The following is a 17,971-nucleotide window of genomic DNA, read 5'->3' on the forward strand; positions in this document are numbered from 1 at the left end:
TGGTGATGGAGTGCTCTGTGTACTTTGCCAGTAGGATGTCTAACACCATGAATCCCACCTCCATTTCCTCAGCTCCTAATCATTTTGTGCAACCAATCCTTTAGTGAATGCTCAAAAAGGGCATATATTATTAAACCCTGCATTCAAAGATCACTGTGAGAAGTGAAATAGGCAAGTGCTCTGGATATGACTTGAGATAATAGTAAATAGCAACCCAGTATTGATGTTTCTTAACTCCTCAGAGACCATAATCCCTTCTCAGTAGGTGTACCTGTTTGCCACCATTTCTGACTCTGGAGCTCATATACACATGTGTGTGAATCTGTAAATTTAGGGATGGAATTGAGTTCTGTCTAGGTAGGTGCTATGAGCATTCCTTTCTCTTTCCATTTGTTCCCTTTTAGCTCTTTTTGTGGTTTGCTGTATACAAATGAATGTTGCTCTGTAGTTCTAGAATAATGAAGTCATTGAACTTTGCAGGCCAAGCAGGAACTGTTTAGGGACCTCTTGCTAGTTGATTTTAAATTGCATTCTCATTTATCACTCTATTTGATTAAGTGGTAGTTCATTCTCAGGACCCTCAATCTAAGAATCTTCCTCAATATCATATTTCTTTCACTCTTGAATGTCCTAAAATTTGGAGAAATAAAATGTTATTATTGTTTCCTAAAAAGTAAACTTAGGGCCTTTGTGTCTGCTGCCCTTTGGAGCCACTTAGTGGTCATACATTTCCATGCAGTTTGCCTTCAGCTGCTGTAATTAAGCTGGAAAGGCCTTCAGTTCTTTTTGCTTCCTCACTAGCTTGGATTGACCTGCAGTTTAGTTCTGGTGATAACACTGAAGGGCTGTACATGTAGAAGGCAATTTATCTGATCATTATATGAGTTTTAATTTCCTCATCTGTGAAATGAGGGATAAAAATACTACAAATCTTGTTGAGAGCCACAGCCAAGTCATAATGGCCTCTGGCATTTTGCCAGAAGTAATGGTTGAGAGGAGAGCCATTAAGATGATGATAATTAAGTTAAGCTGTGTCAATAGGGCGGCCCCTCTGCCTCTGGCTCCCGCTACTTTGGAGTCAGTGGCGGCAAGCAGTACAGAGGTGACTGCGGCAGCAGTCGAGTGGGAGGCAGAGGCAGCCGTGGCAGGCAGGTGTGAGGCATTGGTGGCAGTGGCAGTGGTGGCAGCGGTGGAGGCAGGCGTGTGGGTAAGTGGGGAGAGGTGGGGAGAGGTGGCACTGCCTGGTCTGTCCTGGCCTGTCAGGGCGCAGGCAGTGGTGTTCTGGTTTCTGCCACCATGTCCCTGCAATATGGGGGCGGAGGAGACGCTCCTGACACATAGTTCCAACTGGGTGGATTGGTTCCCAAAGGACTTCTTCTCTGGTGGAGAGGAGAAGGATGAGGTGGCTGTCCACGGGGGACCCCTAACAGCTCAAAGCTGAGGATTCTGCTCTTGGGGATGCTGCACAGCTGCAAGTCCTCCATTCAGAGGGTGAGTTGGTGGTGTTGGGTCCTTCGGTCCTCCCTTGGCTCCCCTCCAGTGTCCCAGGTGGCCGCTACCTGGAGGCACAGAGGAGGGTGATGGTCGTGCTGGCCTACACCCGGGTCACAGCTCACTTTCTCTCACACTCCCACAAGTGGGCATGGAGCCAAATGCACGGGGATCCCGAACTCTGGCAAAACTGACTGGAGACAGACCGAAACGTCACGTGGGGACCCAGGCCGTGGGGCATTGACAAGGGGAAACACAGCCTCCAGATCTCACTAGGAGAACTTGTTGGATTCCATCTCCTGCCCTGGCTCGCTTCAGGTGACCTGAGTTTGCAGGGATTCCCAGCCAAGCCCCAGGGAGCAGGGTCCAAAAGGGTTTTGATTAAGGCACCAGGCATTTAAATACTTTACTACTCCAGAGGAGTCTTGGCTCCAACACTTTTGGGAATTGGGTACTGTCACTCCACCTACTTAAATCCTAGTGACCTGGTGAGTGTAGTTACTGGTGGTATTTGCCTTGTAGATGTGTAGTTAGAAACATCTTTGAAAACTTTGAAAATGTTTTGCAGATACACATTTGTCCATTTGTTTTCACTTTGGTCTGTCAGAAACGAATGGAGGACTATATACTGTTTGGTAAAGGGGAAAATAAAGGCAAAGTTGACTTCTTTCATCCTCATTACACACAAAACAAACTTCTAAACTATTATTGTGCACACCTAGTATTTCCCCCTTTACACTTTGAAAAAGTCTATGCAAAAAAAAGTCTGTGTGATATTTCATAGTTGTGATGTTTTTAAAAAGTACCCTCTTGAATTTGCTTTATTACTGTGTTTTATTTACTTTTCTTCTCACCTCTACAAAGACTTGGGGTACTTATGATAGGTTTTCAGCAAACTGATTTTAGCTCCTCCCATTTGTTACAAAACCTTGGAAATCATTTTATTTTCTACAGTGTAATGGTGAGGCAAATTAATTTTATGTTATGATTGAATGGATTGTGAATATTGTGATTCTCAATATTTGCATTTACCATTTCTTTTCTCAAGAGAGTTGCCTATCTAACCTATCAGCTCCCACAAGTCCCCCTCATGTTTTGGACATTTTCTGTATAATTACATTCCTTGTTTATTTTTTCCACAAGTGTGCAAACTTAATGAGGAAAGATTTCATGTTTATTATTCCTCAGATCCTGGGGTAGGCATTGGATTTTTGAATGACCAAAACTTCTGGGAATTTTGCTACAAAAGTTTCATGATATTAAATTAGAGTTTGGCAAGTTTAAATCCCCAATAAAAGCAAACAAACAAAACCAATAAACAACCCCCCAAAATCAACAACAACAATGTGGGTACAATAGAGTGCTAATGCTAGTACTGAGTATATTGCAGAGAAAATAGCATAAAACGTTTCAGCTTTAAAATAGATTGAATGGAAAATGATTTACTGTTTTCCTTAGCTATAAGTAAAAAGATAGTACCAATGCATTTATAAATATTCAGTTTTTACCTTAGTTTGTTTGTTTGTTTGTTTGTTTATGCCAAAAGATCAAGTTTTCTATTGTTAATCCAGTATGGAGTTTTAAATTTAAATTCTGAAGTTGAAGAGACATAACATTTTTTTCTCCTAGCAGGTAGTGTTTTACAAGATGTCACCCATTCTATTTGGAGAGCACCAATAAGATTTATAAACATGACATTTCCAATAGCTACTTTGTGAATTTCCAGATTTGGGATTTTCCTGGGCCGATGGACTTTTTTGACCCAACCTTTGACAGCAAGATTATATTCAGGGGAACAAGAGCATTTATACATGTTATTGATGCACAGGTAGTTAGAAATAATTATGTTTACTTCTCTTCCCTGGTGGCAAAAAATATGTAGAAACAATGGAAAATTGTTTGTCTTATTGTCATTTGTTTGCAGCTCATTTCTCTACCAGTAGATTCCATAACAGTATTTGATGCAATTGCAGAGGTGCTTTTGGAACAGGCATGTCATTGCAATTTGAAAGAATCAGTTGGTTAGAAGATTTAGTTTACATCCTGAGCCCTAGTTAATAAGCACTTAGGATTGGCTTTCCAGTAAATTTCGCTACACATTACTATTAGCTATTATAGTAGTACTACAACTTATCAAAAAGATCCTGTCAGTGCCCATAACATAAGATGGACTATGAGAAAGAACTGAGTCAATATATACTAGAGTGTTTAGTTTCCTTGAGTGTCCAAATTGAATTTAGTCCAACAAGCATTTATTGAGGGCCTACTGTGTGCCAGGTAGTCATATGAATGGTACATGTCCCTATTCCTAAGAATCTTACTTTTCATAGCTGATATATTATTTAGGAATGCATTCAGAGTAATAGACCATATACTGGGAACTTTCACATACATGATCTAATTTAATCTTCACATCATTGTGAAGTTAATATTGTAATTCCTGTTTTATAGATGAGTAAACAGAAATCAGAGTGAAGCAACTTGTTTAAATTCACACATCTAATAAATAGCAGAGCTGGGATTGCTTTAAAAACTATTTGGAAGAATTGTTCATTTCCCCTTTCCTTTATATTATCAGTATTAAAATTTGAGACATTAATTTGGCATTTTAATTTTTTATCTTAAGAAGTGGAAGAACTATTAGTATATTTGAATGTTTGGATATTTCTGAATAAATAGTGAAATATATATTTTTGTGGTTGGGAAAAGAGTTAGTTTGACACTTTCTTAACTCATTCCTTGCCTTTTGTAAGATTCTTTTTATAAAATATTTTTTCTGACTTACAGGATAACTACAGGGAGGCTTCAACAAGACTTCACATTACTGTTTCTAAAGTCTACAGAGTTGGGAGTGGGGTTGTGGCTCAGAGGTAGAATGCTCACCTAGCACGTGTGAGGCCCTGGGTTTGATACTCAGCACAATATAAAAATAAATAAATTTAAAAAAAGGTACTGTGTACAACTAAAATAAATACATATTTTTTTTTAAAAAAATAAAGGCTACAAAGTTAAGCCAGACATGCATTTTGAGGGATTTATTCCCAAAGTTGTTGGTCTGTCTGATTCTCAAAAAATAGAAACAAAGAGGGACATTCATCAGAGAGCCAGTGATGACCTTCCAGATGCTGGGCTAGAAAAAAATCCATGTTAGGTAAAAATATGTATATTTGAAATGAGACCCCTCCCTTAAAAAACAACATGTGTGTTCGATATGAGAGCCCTGAAGATATATTCCCATCTCTGTCATTACAACCTCATAGCTTTCTGTTACTGATAGGCCCATTCCTAGTTCTGAAATATTCCGGTCTCTTCTTTGTTGAATTCCAAGCTATCTTGTAAGCCTGGTGAAATTGAGAAGTTATTTTTCTTTCTTTTCACATTTTCCTGGTGATTGAATTCATGTGATATGTATCCATTGGTGCTTTTGCCCCACTCCCAACCTCCAGTTGCCTTAGGCAAATAATCTCTTGTTATATTTGTTGTTAAAGTCTAGCTTGAATTTCCATACTATCTTTATTAGTAGCAAGGGTCTTTTATAAATGTGGTACACTTTCAAGTCTGGACTGATTCTAATGTATCTTAGTTTTTAAAACACTTTACTTTTATGAAACTATCCTTTGTGTTAGGTGGATTTATTGTATAAGTTTGCATCCTTTTTCTATGAAATAGTTGAAAGTATTGCTTATTTATAATTATTTAATTAAGAAACTACTGTTAAAGATCACTTGCTAATTAAGATTAATGATTTTGAATTTGCTTTCTATAAGCATATAAGGAATAACTTTGCCCATTTCATTTTTTATGATATTGGTTCAAATGAGCATTTAAACATACCAAGAAAATGTTCTCTTAATGCGAGTAACAGATTACAGGGGAAGCAGAGGAGCGACTCAATGTAGTAATTACCTTATCGTGAGTCTGTTATGGTGACTTCCCTATAAGCTCAATAATGTTCTCTGGGCCTCAGGGTCCAAGAGCTTTTAGTAACTCCCCTAGAAAATCATGCAAAAAGTCTCTTTTGACTTCTAGTTTGCCTGGATTAAATTTTTAAATCATTTATAGGAAATTAGTGCTTAAAAAATAAAATTCAGTGCTGAGGTTGTGGAGCAGTGGTAAAACTCTTGCCTCACACATATGAGGCACTGGGTTACATCCTGAGAACCACATATAAATAAATAAAATAAAGGTATTTTGTCCATTTACAACTAAAACATTCTAAAAAATAAATTCAAACAATCTTCCTCTAAAAAGTATCCTCCTTTCTTCTCCCACTGTAATCCGTTTTGTTGTTGTTGTTGTTGTTTGTTTTGGGGAGTTTTTTTTTTTTTTTGGTATGGGGAAGTTAACCACTGAGCCTCATCTGCAGCCCATTTTTGCATATTTAATTTGGAGAGGGAAGATACCTGAGCTTCTTAGGACCTCAATAAGTTGCTGAGCTGGCTTTGAACTCTTGCTCTTTCTGTGGTAGCCTCCTGAGCCATTGGGATTATAGATGTATGCCACCACACCCAGCCACCAAATGTAATCTTAGCTTTATATTTTTGTGTTCTTATTTTGAAGATTAAGTTTAAGAAAAAAGTATCACTTCTCCCATCCCAGTAAATTTAATATGTATCTATTATATTTTCCAAACATTAATTTGAAAGGATTCAGTGTTCAGTGGTTTCTTGGGCTTTTGTGTTATGCTAGATGTTGACATCAAACTTTAATCTTTTGTGTTATACTGATTGCACACATAAGAACTTTCTGGTAGCATGATCACTCAAATCAGAGATGGATTATAATTATGTATAGCTTGAGTTTGGATATTTTTTTTGTTAAATTTTTTGGTGATATCTACGAAATGATTCACTTAATCAAAGAGGAATAAAAAAACATTTAACATGCAATTATGTCAGTAAAATAGAGATATAATTAAACTTTTATTCTTTGATAATATAAGTGTTTCTGAAACAAGTACTATTTTTGTTTTGGTATTGTGTTGTATGGCCTTATATGTTATTTAATAATTTATGGTCTTTGATTTTTTGCTAACTTTGATTCTTAAAAGATACTGAATACTTCCACAATTTTGTTTTTTCAAGATTTCAGGTATTAGAAAATATTTTCTCTTTGATATTTTCACCAATATATACATTGCAGCAGACAATACCCCCATGTATATGCAGTCTTATGAACTTTTCTGTGTTGTGATTGATGTTTTAATGGATGTGTCTTCTATATATGGGTGAGTTATATACATAATTCTTCAAGGCTTCAGACACGTGGAATAATAGCTCTATTTGTTGACCAAATTTCTGAGGCCTCTGGCACGTACTATATAAAATGTGATTGTGTTGATGATAGTGCTTTAACTTGGAGCAAGACTTCTTTTAAAGCAGACTGATGGATCTTACTCTTTGAAATAGCTTGTCAAAGAGCAGTTGTAAAATGTGATGAGTGCTGACTTACTTATCTCTGAATGTTTCTTCTAACATTATTTAAGGGATTTGCACTGTGTCTTCTCACTACTGGGATTTAAGTAGATCAAAAACTGTTAGATTATTTAAATGTCAGAATGACAAAGTGCTTTATGAAATGTTTGAATCTTAATATTTTAGGAGCACATAAGTAAGGTAGTCAGAATTCTAGATGTCAGAGGACTTATGCATATAAAAATTTAACCTACATATCTGAGTTTCCAAAATAAATCTCTGAAATATGAAATATGAGCATTTCCCATATGTTTACTCACAAAATGAAAGACAGCAAACAGCAATTTTCTGTAATAGGTACAAGAACCAATGAAAATTGGGATGAATAAGTGCTTTTCAAAAGCCAATGGCATTCTGTGAATCTTCTGATAGCCCTGATTCCTTTATTATATTAACATGAATTCCCAAGATGATTTTAACTGCTCTTTGGCTTCTAATCATTGTGTCCTCTGTTCCTGTTCTCAGATTTACCTATGACCACATCCACCATTTTGGTCTGGTTCATCAGTGTTTTTCTCCAGCTAACTCTGGACAGGAGAACATATTTATCTTTTTTTTTCAGTGCTGGGTTTAGAGCTCCAGACATTGTGTGGAATACATACACCACCTCCAGCCCTGTCTTATCCATTTTAAAAATATTTTTCAGATGTTGATGGAGCTTTATCTTTGTTTTATACATTTATACATGGTGCTACAAATTGAACCAACTGCCTCACACTTTCTGGACAAGTGTTCTACTTATGAGCCACAACCCAGGTGTCTTATCCATTTCTGACCCACCTATTGTTATTTCCATTTCTTATTTCTTATTCACTTTTGTGATTACTTGTTCACTTTGTCTTTTTTCTATAATGAAAATGGTCTAGACATATTACCCATTATATTGCTCACTCCTGTAGAGAATCAGATGTGACTGCTTTACTATTACTGTCCTTGATGGAGTCTGCCTGCAAACAGGATATTCTGTCAAGGTATAGGGAGGTAACAGCGGACATGCTTGAAAACGAGGTGTCTGCTGTCCTTGGGAGAGCCTACTCAAAACGAGAGGCTCCTTCAAGATTTAGATAAGGTAACAGTGGACATGCTTGAAAATGAGTTGTCTGCTGTCCTTGGGAGGACTTGCCTGCAAATGGGATATTCTGACAAGTGGGCTAAGAGGGCACTGAGAAAAAAAATTATTATATATTCTTAACAAGAGCAGAGCTCAGCATGCTTCAAGCTGAAAGTAGATTAGCCATGAGAATCGGGTCACTTCTGATTAGAAAGTAAAACTTCTGTATGCTATGTTTAATTAGCTGAAAGACCTGATTTATTGCTGTTGGAAGGCTGCCTTCTTTGTTCACAATACTATAAAAAGGTTTCTTGTATAGAATAAAGGATTTTTCTGCTGCTACTTTGCTTGCTCTGCTTCTTCTTTCTTTCTCATGCTGACCTGCACGTGAATTACTGCAACAACTCCTTTTTTTTGGGGGGGGGTGTACTAGGGATTGAATTCAGGGGCACTCGGACACTGAGCCACATCCCCAGCCCCATGTTCTATTTTATTTAGAGACAGGGTATCACTGAGTTGCCTAGTGCTTCACCTTTGCTGAGGCTGTCTTTAAACTCATGATCATCCTGTTTTAGCCTCCCAAGCTGCTGGGATTATAGGCATGTGACACCAAGCCTGGCTTTCCCATTTCTACTTTTAAAAATGGATGAGTACAATATTTGCTTCTTCTTTAAGACAAATATTTTACAATTTGAAAATCAAATTTAATTTTAAAATTTATTTAGTAAGGCACATAATGAGATATAGACATCATAATGAACTTCTAAAGAAACTAGTATACCACTTCACTATTCTCAACATATTCTGTACATGCAGTTTGATGAGCTTAATTGTAGTTAATTTGTTTATTAATTGATTCTGGATTTACATTTTTTGAAGGGAAACTTCATATAATTCTGACAATGTTAGCTTAATAAATGAAGTAGATTTTAGCTCCTGTAGGTCTCCCTTTGCAAGTATGAGTATGCCATAGAATATTTGGTAGAGCATATTTCTTTTAATTTTTATATTTAATCACTTTTTACTAGTAGTTTTCATATTTTAGGTCCTTCTTTATAGACTATATCACTGCAGATTTATGTGAGGAAAGATTTAAAGCCTGCCATATAACATGTATCCTGTGTGAACATGTGGAAGGTATATGAATGCATGCGTGTAACAGTACTGGTCACAGAAAGGAAAAGAATGTGTTGTTGACACTTGGTATGCATTTTATCTCATGATGTCATCCAGAAGCTTTTCACTCATGATTTGAGTACTAACAAGTTTCCTTTTCCTTCACCTCTCATTTGCAACCTTTAGGGTATGCTGAATCTAAATCTTGTTCCTCATGGCTATGACCTTAGAACTTCTGCTTGGGTAAGAACTAAGCTTCAGATAATCATATTTGCCTGAAGTAAATGTGAATTAGAGCCACAAGAAGACCATTTTATATAACTTATTAAAATTAAATATGCTGGGAGCAATAGCACATGCCTGTAATCCCAGCAGCTGAGGAGGCTGAGACAAGAGAATGGCAAGTTCAATCCCAGTTTCAGCAACAGTGAGACACTAAGCAACTCAGTAAAACCCTGCCTTTAAATAAAATACAAAATAGGGCTGGGTATGTGGTTCAGTGGTTGAGTGCTCTTGAGTTCAATGCCTGGTAATAAATAAATAAATAAATAAATAAATAAATAAAGTAGCAATTCCAAATGTTAGAAAGGATATTTATCAACTATAATTTTTGTGCTCTTGAGTTCAATGCCTGGTATTAAATAAATAAATAAATAAATAAATAAATAAATAAATAAATAAATAAAGTAGCAATTCCAAATGTTAGAAAGGATATTTATCAACTATAATTTTTGTGCTCTTGAGTTCAATGCCTGGTATTAAATAAATAAATAAATAAATAAATAAATAAATAAATAAATAAATAAATAGAGTAGCAATTCCAAATGTTAGAAAGGATATGTATCAACTATATTTTTTTGTAATTACTAATGAGAGAGCAAAATAAATTTTGTATAATTGATAATTTCTTATAAAGTCAAACATATACCTATACAATAAATCAACAATAACAGTGTTGGGAACTTATCCAAGAGAAATGAAAACATATGCCCATGGAAGACCATTCTGGAATGTTCATAGTAGTTATATTAATAATAGCATACCTCTGGAAAAACCCCAAATGTTTCTGGTAGAGGCATGAATAAACAAATTATGGAATGATCACATAGTGGAATACTACCTGGCAATTCAAAGGATGGGCTCAAGAGACATGCAATGATATGACTGAGCTGCAAAACCCTGTTGAGTGAAAGCAACTGGCATTGTTTATATTGTGTAGCTCTGTAAAAATAAGAAAAGTATAATACACACAGAGAATGTGAGCCTGCTGAAGTAAGAAATACTGAAGGACTAACGAGGTTGGCAAGAAGGCAACAGGGAGATGGGCTGATGTATGCTGTTGAAGGCCAGGCTAAGGGAATGGGAATTGACCAGACACTTTTGGTCTTAACTGGTTATTTAACATGGGGAGGTGGAAAGGAGAAAGTTGCCTCAGAAGCACAGATTCGAGGTTCTCCCTAGACCTGAAGCAAGTCGTGGCAATGAGAAGATTCAGGCGCATTCCTGCCTGCTATAAAGTAAAATTCAAGAAAATAAAGAAAATGATCATGTTCATTTTTATAGTATTTTCTTCTCCAAGAGTCTATTTCAACACTGTGCTCTATCCATCAGATTAACATAAGAGAAAACAATAGTTTCTGCAGAGAAAATTAGTTCACAAAATTTAATGGATACCAGATATTCTTTTAGAAAAAATTCAGTAGAGACTATAACACTATAAAATGATATGTAAAACTGCACCAAGAAATATTTTATTCTCATGTGGAGAGCAGAAAGGCTGGGGAAAAAGGAAATAGGAGCAAACACTGTAAGAAAATACAATCTTGAATTTCTCTCTATTGATGGCAGGTGGATGGAGCAGAAAGGATTCTTCTCCCTGAGGGCCAAACTTGCAGTAGATATATACTTGCTACTCGGTCTGTGGCCCACTGCCTATGGGCTGATGAGAGAGGATAGTCAAGTCACATTTGCAAGGCTCTAGCAGCTGGGATTAGAAACTCCCCTCTGTGATCTAGTCAGCATCTAATTCAAGTCCATTTACTGACACAAAAATATCCTTTAGAGGTTTCTATTGATTTTTTTTCCTGCACAATATATGTCAATGTTTAAGTTGATAATTTTCCACTTATCCTAATCACAATTAGTTTTCAGAAAAAAATATTTTAAGAAGAATTTGATGTTAACACTATAGAGGATAATATCTGAACAACAAAGATTTTACAGAAATCAGTTTAAAGCCCCTGAAGTAAGTTGCCCTTGACAATCTATCTCCTGCAGACAGTCCAAAGCAGTATGCACTGAAATGTGCCTCTTGTTCCAGATGTCATCCTGGAACATATCCTGATTAGACTGTCATCCTCAATACAATTTTAAAAAGCCCTTTCAACCTCTTTCTGCCTTCTCTTAGCCAGACTAAAGTTACCTTTTTGCTTTAGAAGTTCTCTAGGAGCCCAGCACCAGTTTCAAGAGTGGAATTTCTACATATCAGTGGTTCTCTCTGTCTTTAGGATTTCTAGTTACCTCAGGGTTTGCTGAGTCCAAGTTTGTTTAGCTGAACTCCTGCATCACATGGTGGTGATGGTAGTTTCACTTAAGTTAACACTGCAGTCTACTATGCAGAGCAAAACGTGACTCATCCAACCTGAGAGGGGAATAGAGCTGTGCATCTGGTTGCAGGTCTTTCTGATGCAAGAAAATCAGTCCAGTATGTGGTACCTGTGAGACTACTCTTGGATGGGTGGAGACCACTCGTCTAAAATCAGATCCCTGCCACGGGATTACACCACAAATAATTATGCCTCCAAATGGGAAATTACAATCACACAAGGGGACAATCAGGGTTCTTAATTGCACATTACTTCAATTTTCCCCCATTTCCTTCTTTAAGTTTGCTTGTCTCCATAGATTCAACCCTAAAAGGACACTGAAAGAGATTTGACCAGTTTTAAAAGAAATTAAATTGTATACAAAGAAACTTAACAACTAAGAACAAAACCACAAATCTACTCTTTCTTCTGTACTGCATAAGGGTTCCATAGAGGCCATCTGAATAGCATGCAATGACACTAACTCAAAGGCAGGAAGGAGGCAACAGATATTATCTAGTGGGACACTTCAGACCAAAAGGGGAATAATTTGGATAGAAGCTCCTCAATATGGCTGCCCTTTGAAACATCTGGCGAGCTTTTTAAATACCAGAAGTAATATAGCTAGGTGCCACCTATAACCAGGGGGGAAATGGGGATGGAACTAATTTGCCATTTGTTGAATTTTCCAATTGATGTGATAGAAATTTCACATGGTAGTAAATTTTAAGCTACCAGGATGCCAACTGAACACAGATTTGGGAGAATTAGAGCCAGGACCAGCAGGTTGCAGCAGATCACTGAAGAGTCAGGACCTCACCGAGAGACTCTGCTTTCCATGGAAGGGTGAGTCCTGAGGGAGGGGACAGGCAAAACTTCCCACAGGTGATGACAATAGGCAGCCAGTTTGAGAATGGCCACCCTCCTCCAATTTATTCCTTACAGATTTCTGCTTGCACCTGTCATCACACCTGTAGCAACTGCAGGTCAGGGCCTTTCCCTTCAACACTGCCACCTTAGGATAATGTGCTTGGTGGAAGTCTCTTCTTTTCCTCCTGCTGCCTTACACTAAGTTGCTCAAAGAGGGCCTGGTATGGATGGTCTTCAAAAGAAGATCATTTATCCAAAAACAAATCTTAAGATAGCATTTGAGACTTATGATAGGCCATGAGGAAAGGCTACAAATATGCAATTCTGCATACCAGGAAATAGTAACACATCTATGAAATGGCTTCAGATTTTTTTTGTTTTGTTTTGTTTTTTTTTTTAGCTCGTAAAATATCACAAATAAAACATTCAAGACTCTTCCTTAGACAATGTGGTAGAGAGAACAATATATCACATTGTTCACAGTAAGGCAATTCTGGAGTCAGCACTGATATGAGGACTTTTGCAAAGTTTTCTTTAGGGATGGAATTTAAAAACATATTACAGTTCCTTTGCCTTTATTAACATAAACACATGAGCAGATAATGTAAAAAGAAAACAGTTTTTATTCATCATCAGTACTTTCAGTTTCTGAAACTGTGATTTTAGGGAAGCAAGGCAAGACAATTCAATGAAACTTATTTCCAGATACACACATAAATAGTTCACAGAGTAACACTTCAGTTTACATCCCCAGCACTTTTTATATTTTGTTTTGAGATAGGGCCTCACTAAATTACTGAGAATGGCCTCGAATTTGTGATTCTTCTGCCTCAGTCTTCCAAGTTGCTGGGATTACAGGTGTGAGCCACCATGCTTAGGGTAGGACTAATTATTCTTTCCAGTATAAGCTAGAAAACTGGAAGAGAATAAATAATCAAACTTTTGACTTATAACAAAATTCTGCTTAGTACAACCATCAGATAATTTAGTTAAATTGTTAGGAAAATAAAACATGGATAATATCTACAAATTTAGATGCAAAACCATATAATACCCTACAGAGCCATACAATTGAAACTTTTTGGGTTGCATTTTAGTTATGCATAGAAATTACTTGTGACTTATTAGTTCTCCACAGGCTATCATCTAACATCAGCCTGGACCTAAGTCGGAAAGAAATAAGTTAGATAAAGTTTTCTTCTCATAAACTCTAGGATAGTACTGTCAAATAGAAATATGAGATAAATGTATATAACTTTAATTTTCTACTAACTACATTTTTAAAACTTTAAAAAATAAGTGAAGTCAGTTTTTTAAGAATCTTTTTTATTAATTGTAGATGAACTTTTTTAATTTTTTTAATATGTGGTGCTGAAAACTAAATTATACTAATATATTAGTATAATTCAATTATATATATATGTATAATTAAATACTATATAATATATAAGTATAATTCAAATATATATATTTTAGTATAATTCAATTCAGTTCTTCAGTTGTACCAGCCTCATATTGAGGGCTCAACACCCACATGTGGCTACCATACTGGAGACATCTATGTCCTGGAGCACAAAGATTTTCAGGAGATCTTGTAAATGTTCCAATACAGACTACAGAAAAGGCATGTGGCAAACTTGTTGCCTCAATTACAAGCTTTGTATAGATTTTATTTTAAAAAGTGGATTTGTAAACAGTGATATGGCACTTACTGAAAACTCTGGGGATGAGGATCTGGAGCTAAATTTAGTTTGCTTTGGGAAAACAAAAACAAAAATGATGTGCCTTTCTTAAGCTCTTGCAGCAGTATTTACTAAAAAGCAGTCTAGAATCTTAAGTGTGATTGTGGCTATTTTGTGAGACACTTTATTGTTCTAAGCAGCAGCATAATGGAGCTTTTAAGTTCAACTACACTTCACTTTCTGCCTTTTTTATTCAGTTCTAATTTATAAAGCTGTGGGATGATCTGGATGCAAAAGGACACCTGTGCTTGGCAAAAGGATGGCTCATATACCCAGCCCCTTCCTGTCAGTGGACTACAAAGTTACATATTAGTGAATGAGAGGGATGCTACAATTTCCTTTGGTCTATTTAGTAAAGTGAATTAGTAATTGTGACAGTTTGGCTTTGTCTTATAAATTCAACTAGGGAGAAAGTGATCAAAAACCTTTGTGTTTTAGATGAAAAATCATGGAGTCCTTTTGCCACAAGTTACAGAAATTCTAATCAATGATTGACAGCTGGGCTAGGTAATTTGCATATGTTGTCTTTAATGCACAATCAACTCTGTAAAGGGATTATCAGTTCTCTAGTAGAAGCAAACCGTGTCAATAAGTTTATGTCATTCAAGCATTCAAACTCAAGTTTAATTGACTACAAATATTTTGATGTTTCTACTATTTTTGTGCCACCTCCTAGCCATACAGAAGGAAGTGGTCATAGATTTAAGAGCAGATTATCCAAATGATAAACATCTTTGGGGTCAATTTTAAATTCAACAAATGTGGTTCACAAAATAGACAATGGCAGTCCCCTATATATGTAAAACCTCTTGTTATATGATGGGAAGTCTTCTAAATGCTTTGGAGGTAACTAGACAACTTGATATTTACAATAACCATACAAAGCAGATGCTACAAGAATTTCCATTTTATCAGATCTATAATATAGTTAAGAAAACTGAAGAACAGGAAAATTAAGCTACTTACCCAGAAATGATGAAACCAGGACATTCTGGCTTCAGAGCCTGCATTTTTAACACCTCCACTAAGAATCACTCATGGGAAATGTGGAAGAGAGAAGTCTTAACTGTGTAGTAGCTGAATCCAATCCCTTAAGTCCTTACCAGCAATATGATCCTCAGAAACTTGGATAGAGGTCCAAGCAGAACTGTCACAACACTTCTCCATTAGCTTTACCCTTCACAGTGTAAAGTGTAACAATTTTATTCCAAACATGAGCATTTGTTAGTTGCTCAAAGGAAAGTCACCACAATTCCTGGTAGATGTTCAGCAAGGCTTCATTGACCACCTAGATTGGGAGGTACTCCTTGAGAGACTCTTGGTCTCTGGAGTATTTGAGTTCTTCTCTCTGAGTCATGTAGTAGTGTAGATCCCAGGCATTGATTTTTTTCATCATATTAAAAACATCTTTATCTACATTCTGTTTTTTTTCAAATTCAAAATAAACTCTCTTTCTGCCTCACCCAAAGGTTTTAATTTATGGCTGAAGTTATCTGTGAAAGAATTGGAAAAGTTAGTGGTCTACTGCTCTCTGGAGCAAGCCTGTTCTTCCATATTGCCAATATGTTAACAAGGTGCTAAACATGACAAATCAGCAGGAAAGAAGAATGAAAGCTCCATTATAGCAGCAGATTTTACTCCTTAGGGTGATTAACAACTCTGCCTTTTTCCTTAAGCACCACCAAAACCCAACGATGAATCCCTTAGAGCACCAGCAAAGGTGAGGTTTACCTCAAAGAACTCTAACTTGAGGTTGTAATCCAGGGAGCAAAGTAATAGTGAAACTAAACTCATGTGCACAATTATTCTTCAGTGATATTAAGCTGTTAAGAAAGCCAAGGGAAAGAAATCAGATGTGACCTGTGGTCAGTATTATCTATAAATTGCTCAACATATCTGACAGTCATGAGTTTAGTTTCACATTGCCTATTCCTACAAAGGAGATTGATTTGGGTATAGCAATTCTACATTTTAGACGGAGAAACTTCTGGGCATCAGGCTTTATTTTCTACTTTCAACTGTTAAATACTTGTTTTTTCTTTGGGTAAATGGGTTAGTGCTTCTGTATTCGTTTTTCACAATTTGTTACACATGTTAAGATAAAAGTATGCTTGGGTTTGCGAGGGATATGGGAATTTAGAGGTTGCCCATCACTGTGAGATGGAGGCAGTAGTCTGAAATATGCCATGAACAAAAAGGAGGTCACTCATACAGGATACAAAGTGATATAGTTTTGCTTAGGCCTTTTAAGAGTTAGATATGAAATGTTGTGCAAAGGCCATGTGCTAAAGGCTTGTTTGCCAATCTATGGTCCTATAAGGAGGTGGAACAACCTTTAGGAAGTGGGTCCTAACTGGAGGAAGTAATTCACTGGGAAAGTCTTTTGAATGATATATTTTGTATCAAGCCCCTTTCTCTTCTGTGTTCTCTTATGTGCTCATTCTCTCTTTCTCCCTCCACCCTTCCTTCCTTTCTTTCTGGCTGCCATGAGGTAAACAGCTTTGCTCCACCTTTCACCATGATGCTCTTATTCAACACAGATCCATAAACAATGTATAAACCTTTTCTTCCTTAAGTTGTTTTTCTCAGGTATTTTTTAACAGTGACAGAAAGCTAACTAACACAGTTTGTGAGAGAGTACATAAATGCAGGCTGAAACAGGACAATTCACTTGAAAATAAGCCAATTTCAAATTAGAGGGAAAACAATGTTAAAGGAATTAAGCTAGTCAGATGTGTGAAGGAGAAATGTCAGCATATGTAGTCACCACTAAAAAAAAAAAAAAAAAAAAAAAAAAAAAAAAAAAAAAAAAAAAAAAAACATGTTAAGTTCCTGAACCAATCTCTTATATAACATGGATTATATGGCAATATCCTGCTCACATCCCTCTTGTTTCCACTAGGTAGAAAGACTATTGAAGAAAGGACTTGTTGTATTTCTTTCTACAATCCTACCACAGTATGGTATTATCTACTAGGTAATTATTTCATATATGTCTCACCAATTAATAAATTATATAACAATAAATACCATTTGTGGAACACATAATTCATATTTCATGGATTTTAACCTATTTATGGCTGATTTTAACACATCATTCTCCAACCTAATTAAATTAACAAAAGGATTTCAAAACAAAGATGAAATACTTTGGAATGTGGATGAAGGTGAATGACGTTTGAAGGGGTTAGTGGGGAGAGAATAAAAGAAATCATACTTTGATTCATTAATTAGAGATATAATAACAACAACAATATTAATATATTGTGTCTGAATTATTCAACCATTTTAATCATGATGAAAGAGAAAATAAAGAGAAAAAAATAATCATTTCTGTCTTGGAATGGGGACACTAAGACTGAGAGGATAGGGGAGTAAGAGAGTCCCAGAGACTAAATGTCATGGATGTAAGAGCCATGATTTGTACAAGGTTTATGAAAAAATTACTTAAAATGGATGTGAATATAGCATTTATATAATAGTTTTGATGTATATTATTTTATATTACTTTCATATATTGACAAATGGTTCCTGGAGCATAAAATGTTTACATTTTAAAATATACATTGTTTCTATTTATGTCATATATGTCAGCTTATTTCATGCAAATTCATAAGTAGTCAAGTTATAAATACTCTATAT

The sequence above is a fragment of the Spermophilus citellus genome, assembly GCF_964194105.1.
Source record: "Spermophilus citellus genome assembly, chromosome: 14".
In the NCBI taxonomy this organism is placed as follows: Eukaryota; Metazoa; Chordata; class Mammalia; order Rodentia; family Sciuridae; genus Spermophilus; species Spermophilus citellus.